Below are 6,034 nucleotides of genomic sequence, written 5' to 3'. Positions count from 1 at the left end.
AAAAAAACAGTTTCTAGTCTGAAGAGATGGTTCACCTCATTATGCCATGGAATAGTAAGACAGGGAGGCAGATTATTTGCCCAAGGCCAGCCTGGATCATACAGTTGGTTCCAGTATTGACAGATCAAGGAATGTGTAATGATGGCATGCCATATTTTGTGAGGTGGTCACAATTCAGGTTTTTCTGATAATATAACAAATATTCACACACTGAGAGAACACTCAATTCCACAACTGCATTTTTAAGACATCTATAGAACAATTGCTATACGTGTTTGGAAAGCGAGACTGTAGAAGTGCAGAGTCTAGTTGTAACCTCATACTTGTCCCTCAGTCTATGGTATCTAGAATACAAGTTTTATCTCATCGCTTCCCAGGACTTGCTCACCATCTAACACCACTAGAGTGAAGGGTCCCTTCAACACTGGTCACTTCCACACTTCTAAGTTGTCCCTCACAATGCTCACTGTTCAGTTAAAGCATTTTTTTTCTGGCTTAATGATGTGGACAAGTGTTTCTAAGAAGTGATTCATCATGATCAGCATACACCTTGTGACATGATTTTGTGATCCTCTACAGGCACGAGACCTGAATAATTTTAAATGTAAAATTGAAGACTTTATCCACTTTGACTTGAGATTTCTGCAGAGTGATAAATATGGATTTATTTCTATTCTTCCATGTACAGACAACCAGCACCAGTTGGTGAAGATACACTACTTTCTTCCTAGAATTATTTTGGCTTCTTTGTAAAAGGCAATTGTCTGCAACTGTGCAGTATTATTTCTGAGACTTTAATTTTTATCCACTAATCAATCTGTCTGTTTCTATACCAACACCGTACATTTTCATTACTCTAGATCTGTAGAACAGTTGAAGTCAGATTGTGAGATCTTAATGGTTGTCAATGGGTGATTTAAGCTTTAGCAGAATTTCTTTTACAAAAGTGTGTATCCTTGTGTTTGTGCAAACAAAATAAGAATCAAAGCAATTTGATTAATATGTAATATCTTTTATCTCTTATAATTTGTTTTGTATTGAAGTCTATTTTGTCATCTACTGGAATGGCTCCAGAAGCTTGCTCCTTAGATATATTTTTATAAAATTTTTTTCCAATTTTTATTCTGAGATAATGTATATATTTGAAGTTGCGGTATATTACTTGTATACAGCAGGATTGATTAGATGAAGAAAAGCATTTGAAAATACCCAATACTACTTCATATAAAATAATGGCAGCCAGTAGAGATACGTATGAATTGCCTAAATATGATGATTATATTTTATATCACATATATAGCCAGCAATAATAATTTAGATATTTTTTTAAAATAGCACTTAATTTTTACATCAAATATTCAAGTTGTGGAGAATTACAAGACTATGACTGGTGCAGTTAGTATGAAAAATAAATTGTACTTGAGATAGGTTGTGTATCTAAACTGAGTTTGGAAAAGTGTTGGTAAACAGGGACAAAAGAATTTATTGAGTATGACAATTTTGTACCAAGTCTCACAAAAGACTCCAGTATGGATGGCAGTACATGTAGGAGTATGCTATAGTTGATACACAGCTCTGATGGATTTTTCTGAAAGTAAACATGAGTGAGCATACTAAAGAAATTATTTCTGTCAATGTTTTTGTTTTTATTTGTGATTGTTCACAATATGCAAGATTGTATGAATTTCAAGGATTTTCAATAAATGAGTAAATAAAGCATACCGCTTAGGTATTTTACTTTCAAAAATGGATGTTATTCATTATTGCACATATGCTGATTTTTTGTGGGTACACAAAACTTTATTGATGGTATTCAAAGAGTAAGGATGTCTCCATAGATTTATCGTTATTGTGGGGAGACTGGGATGGAAATTTTGGAGGAGATGCTCGATCAAGGGGGCCAAATTGGGATGGGAAATTCTCAGCAACTGAGCCGCTTCTCTTTCTCAGTATCCTTCCTGGAGGGCTGTAGGTGGTCAGGTTCTTCTTCTTTGAGCCCATGCAATTCATAGGCCTAATACCTGCTACTGAAGCCATATTCATTGTCATACCGTGTAATGAGCTTTACAAAGTTGTCATGGAGAGCAATGCCATCAACATCAAAGAGGAAGAGTAAAGTTTCAAGGAAGCCCCTACAGATAAACTGATCCTCAGTGTAACCCAAAATGCCATTTAATGCTCTCTCAAATGTCTGCTTCACTCAGTTTCTGGATGTCATCATATTGTGCAGGTTTCACCTTGCCAGGATGACCTTGCACAGACTGGCTTGGGACCAGTGGTTGCAGGGATGATGTTCTAGGCTAAACCATGGCTGTCACATAACAGCATTCCAGGGACTCATCAAAGCTTCTGTGAGTTATTGGATAGCATAGGGACTGTGGTCTTGAGCACTTCCATGATGCCAAAGTTGTCATGGATGAACTTAGCCAGAGGGGCAAATCATTTGGTGGTGCAGGATATATTGTTGACAATATTGAGTGAGTTGTCATATTTCTCTTGGTTCACACATATCACAAACGTCGGGGTATAGGCCGAAGGGGCGGAGATAATGAATGTTTTGGCCTCAACCTTCAAGTGGGCCCAGGCCTTCTCCATGGTGATGAAAATGCCAGTAGACTCCATGGCAAACTCACCACCAGCATCAACCTATTTGATGATAGCAGGATCTTACTCCTTGAAGATGGTGATGGCTTTTGTGTTGATCACAATCATCCCACTCTCAGTCTCGATTGTGCCATTGAATTTGCAATGGGTAGAGTCAGTGAAGCCTTTGTTGATGACAAATATCTCCATTTTGCCAGATGCAGAGAAAACAACCCTGGTAACCAGGCACCCAATACGGTAAAATCTATTCACTCAAACCTTCCTTATCTTTTGTACAGGACTTGCACTGCCCAAGTAAATGTGGCTGTCTCTAAAACAGTGAGGAGCTGAGGGACATAATTTGCATTCTTAGAATTTACCATTTTATTCAATGGAAATCAATTCTTAAATATAATTATTTAGACTAACATTCATAAAACAATTTTATATATATTGAAGGAACTAGTCTTTATGTAATGCAGAGATCATTGAAAAATATTTGAAGTTAAACACATAAGATTTCTGGGTCTACTGTTATTATAGTTACATCACAGTTTATATGACAAAGAAGAAGGGTTTACATACAAATATGAAACTTTTCTCAAACCTTCAAGAATTATATAATCTTGTTAAAAAGATTTGAGGATATAACAGGATGTTATCATTTTAAACTAAAGACTGTCTGAGAAAAATCAGACTTTCCTGAGTCTGGAAATAACAGTGTTTTTTTTTTATTTATTTTTAGCAGTGTGTGTGTGTCTGTGTGTATCCATGTTTATGAGTGTGTTTGTATGGTTGTGGGTGAGCGCACATGTGTATCCACATCTTTGCACAAAGAAAGTAGTGGAGGTATTTGCACACTTAATAGGCATGAAGTAATTGTGAATGAATGTATCATGTGAAGCTGGTAGTAAGAAATACCGGTAAAAATATCATTTTGGATTGAAAATTACACATGCACACAATGTCATGAAGGGAGAAAGAGGCTGATTGAACTGATTCAGTAGCAAGATTAGAAAACAATAATGTTAATGGAGGTACAGATATTAACAGAATGTATGCTACATTTTTGTCAGTGTGCCATAAAGAAAACTGAAATAATGTGTGGTATTTCAAAAATAATATTTATTATTAAACACAAAAATATGAATACTAAATCTGGAGTACTGCAAATTTCATTTGAACTTTTTTTTGGAGAGTTTTATCTACTTACATTTCAAAAGTTATCTCCCTTCACAGATAGTCCTTGCAAAGCATCTAGACCATCCCACCTGCTCCCTGATTATATGAGGATGTTCCACCAACCACTTACTCATTCCTGCCTGTCTGCACCAGCATACCCTTATGTATTTTCTCAGGACCAAGATCCTCTCCTTCCACTGATGCCTCTGTTATATATGCAACTTAATCCATTGGTTCTTTCATGTGTAATTTTCTTTTGGTAGTTTAGAGCATGTGATCTCTGTTGTTCTTCCTATTGAGTTGTAAACCACCTTAGCTCCTTCAATACTTCCCCTATGTCCTTCATTGGAGTATTCATGGTCAGACTGATAGTTTCCAGCAAGAATTTGCATCTATATTGGTCAGTTTCTGGCAGAGCCTTTCAGAAGACAGCTGTATCAGGCTCCAGTCTGCAAGGACTTCTTGAAATCAGCAATAGTGTCTGGTTTTGGTAGCTGCATGTGAGATAATTTCCGAGGTTGTGCAGTCTTTATATGATGTTTTCATCAGTCTACACTCTACTTTTTATTTCTCTATTTCCTTCACACAGGAAGAATTCTGAGTTAAAATATTTGAGAAGGATGTATGTCCCCATCCCTCTCACTTGAAATTTCCTTCTGTATTCTTATGAAGAATTTTCCATTCACATTCTTCTAAATACAAGTCTAAGCATTCTAGGACACCTTATAACAGAATCAGAAGTCTTACATATGAAAAATATTGACTTTTAAGTGTACAGCAATATCCAGTGCAAAGCACTAAACTTGTTTGTATCATTATAACACAAAATTTGGCTTATCATTCCATAAACCAATGAGTTGCCTACATGTGCTCTCATTTCTTTCAGTCTAAATCCACTGGAAAAGGTTCATACAATACATACAATATTCATACAATATTCATTAAACTCATGATTGCCAATTGTAATGCTAGATTTAAAGTAAGAATAGATGTGTAGAAAGATTGTACGAGAAAAGTTTACACATTAGAACTTAGTGCTGTTTCATAGTCACTAGTTGTTTCTAAGATACAAAGAAGATATTAATAAAAACCACTTCCTAACAGCCACTAGTACAATGAAAATGAGCAAAAAATATGTAGGAAAATAAAGGCAATGTAGAATAGATTTGTCAACATAAGTTTTTAAATTGAAAAAGAAACATGAGAATCAGGGTGGAAGATCATGATTTGAATTAAAATATTTACATTACATTACTTTTTCATTAGTATTCAATGTTTGGAAAGTAGAGTGACAGGAACTAAAATTCCAACCACAGAGTACAAATGGGGGTACCATTGGTCCAGCTTGAAATTTAGTAGAGGAGTCCCTTATTTAGCATCACTGGAGGGGGTGTCTCTTGGTCCCATGGAGGCTCCATGATGCAGGGTAGGGGAATGCTAAGGAGTTGAGACAGGACTAGGTGGGGTTATGGATAAGAATTCTCAGAGAGGAAAGGGAAGCAAGGGAATAGGGGATTTGTGGAGGAGAATCTGGGAGGGGAATAAAATTTGAAAAGTATACTATTATAATTACCAATAAAAAGAAAGAATAAAAGGAAGAAAGCACAGAGCATGACATTCTCTCTGGATCTTTTTGAAACTTTAATATTCAATCTTTATCATTTTAACTGACTGTGGATCAGTGAACTACTGAATAATTTTTGGTAGTTAGATTAAATATATTTCTGACTTGTTCTGTTTATTGATTCTCAAGAAAATGGAAGCAAAAGCATTGTTTTGATACTGTGTTCATGCCACTTGTATGACATAATCAATACCGTATATGGTCTGTGGATCTCAGGGACTATAACCATGAGCCTGCCTATTCCTGTCTTGAATCTTGTAGTACAATGTCCTGTGTGTCTGCAGTAGCTCTGAATGTACCATTAGTGGATTTCTTACTGTAAATGTTCTGATACAATCTACTGAAATCATTTCTAATTTTGTCCATATAATAACCTTGTTAAAAACTTACAACACCAAACTAGAAAAAAGGCTTCCTTCCAGGCATTAACAAACGTGAGTGATATCATGGAGCCTGAGAATGAATAATTCTCCAAAGTATTTACCAATCTGTGTTACATGAGCTGTGGTCACCAGTTGCAGAGCCCCAGGGAAGAAAGTGCTTAAACTTCTTCCAAGGCTCAGAAGCAATTTGGAATAACAAAATGAATCATGAATATTCAACCTCTTCTGTACACAGAGTAATAAAAGATGATAGAAATTTGAT

The 6,034-nt window shown here is 35.8% G+C and overlaps 1 pseudogene; it reads right to left on the bottom strand.

The window, feature by feature from the left end:
• LOC116893437 overlaps positions 1 to 2,793 on the bottom strand; it is a 17,237-nt pseudogene extending 14,444 nt beyond the window's left edge.
• Positions 2,794 to 6,034: the final 3,241 nt, after the last annotated feature.

Source organism: Rattus rattus, chromosome 2 (genome assembly GCF_011064425.1).
Source record: "Rattus rattus isolate New Zealand chromosome 2, Rrattus_CSIRO_v1, whole genome shotgun sequence".
Classification (NCBI taxonomy): domain Eukaryota; kingdom Metazoa; phylum Chordata; class Mammalia; order Rodentia; family Muridae; genus Rattus; species Rattus rattus.
The sequence above is the reverse complement of the archived record's forward strand: the minus strand, read 5'-3'. Positions and strand labels throughout refer to the sequence as shown.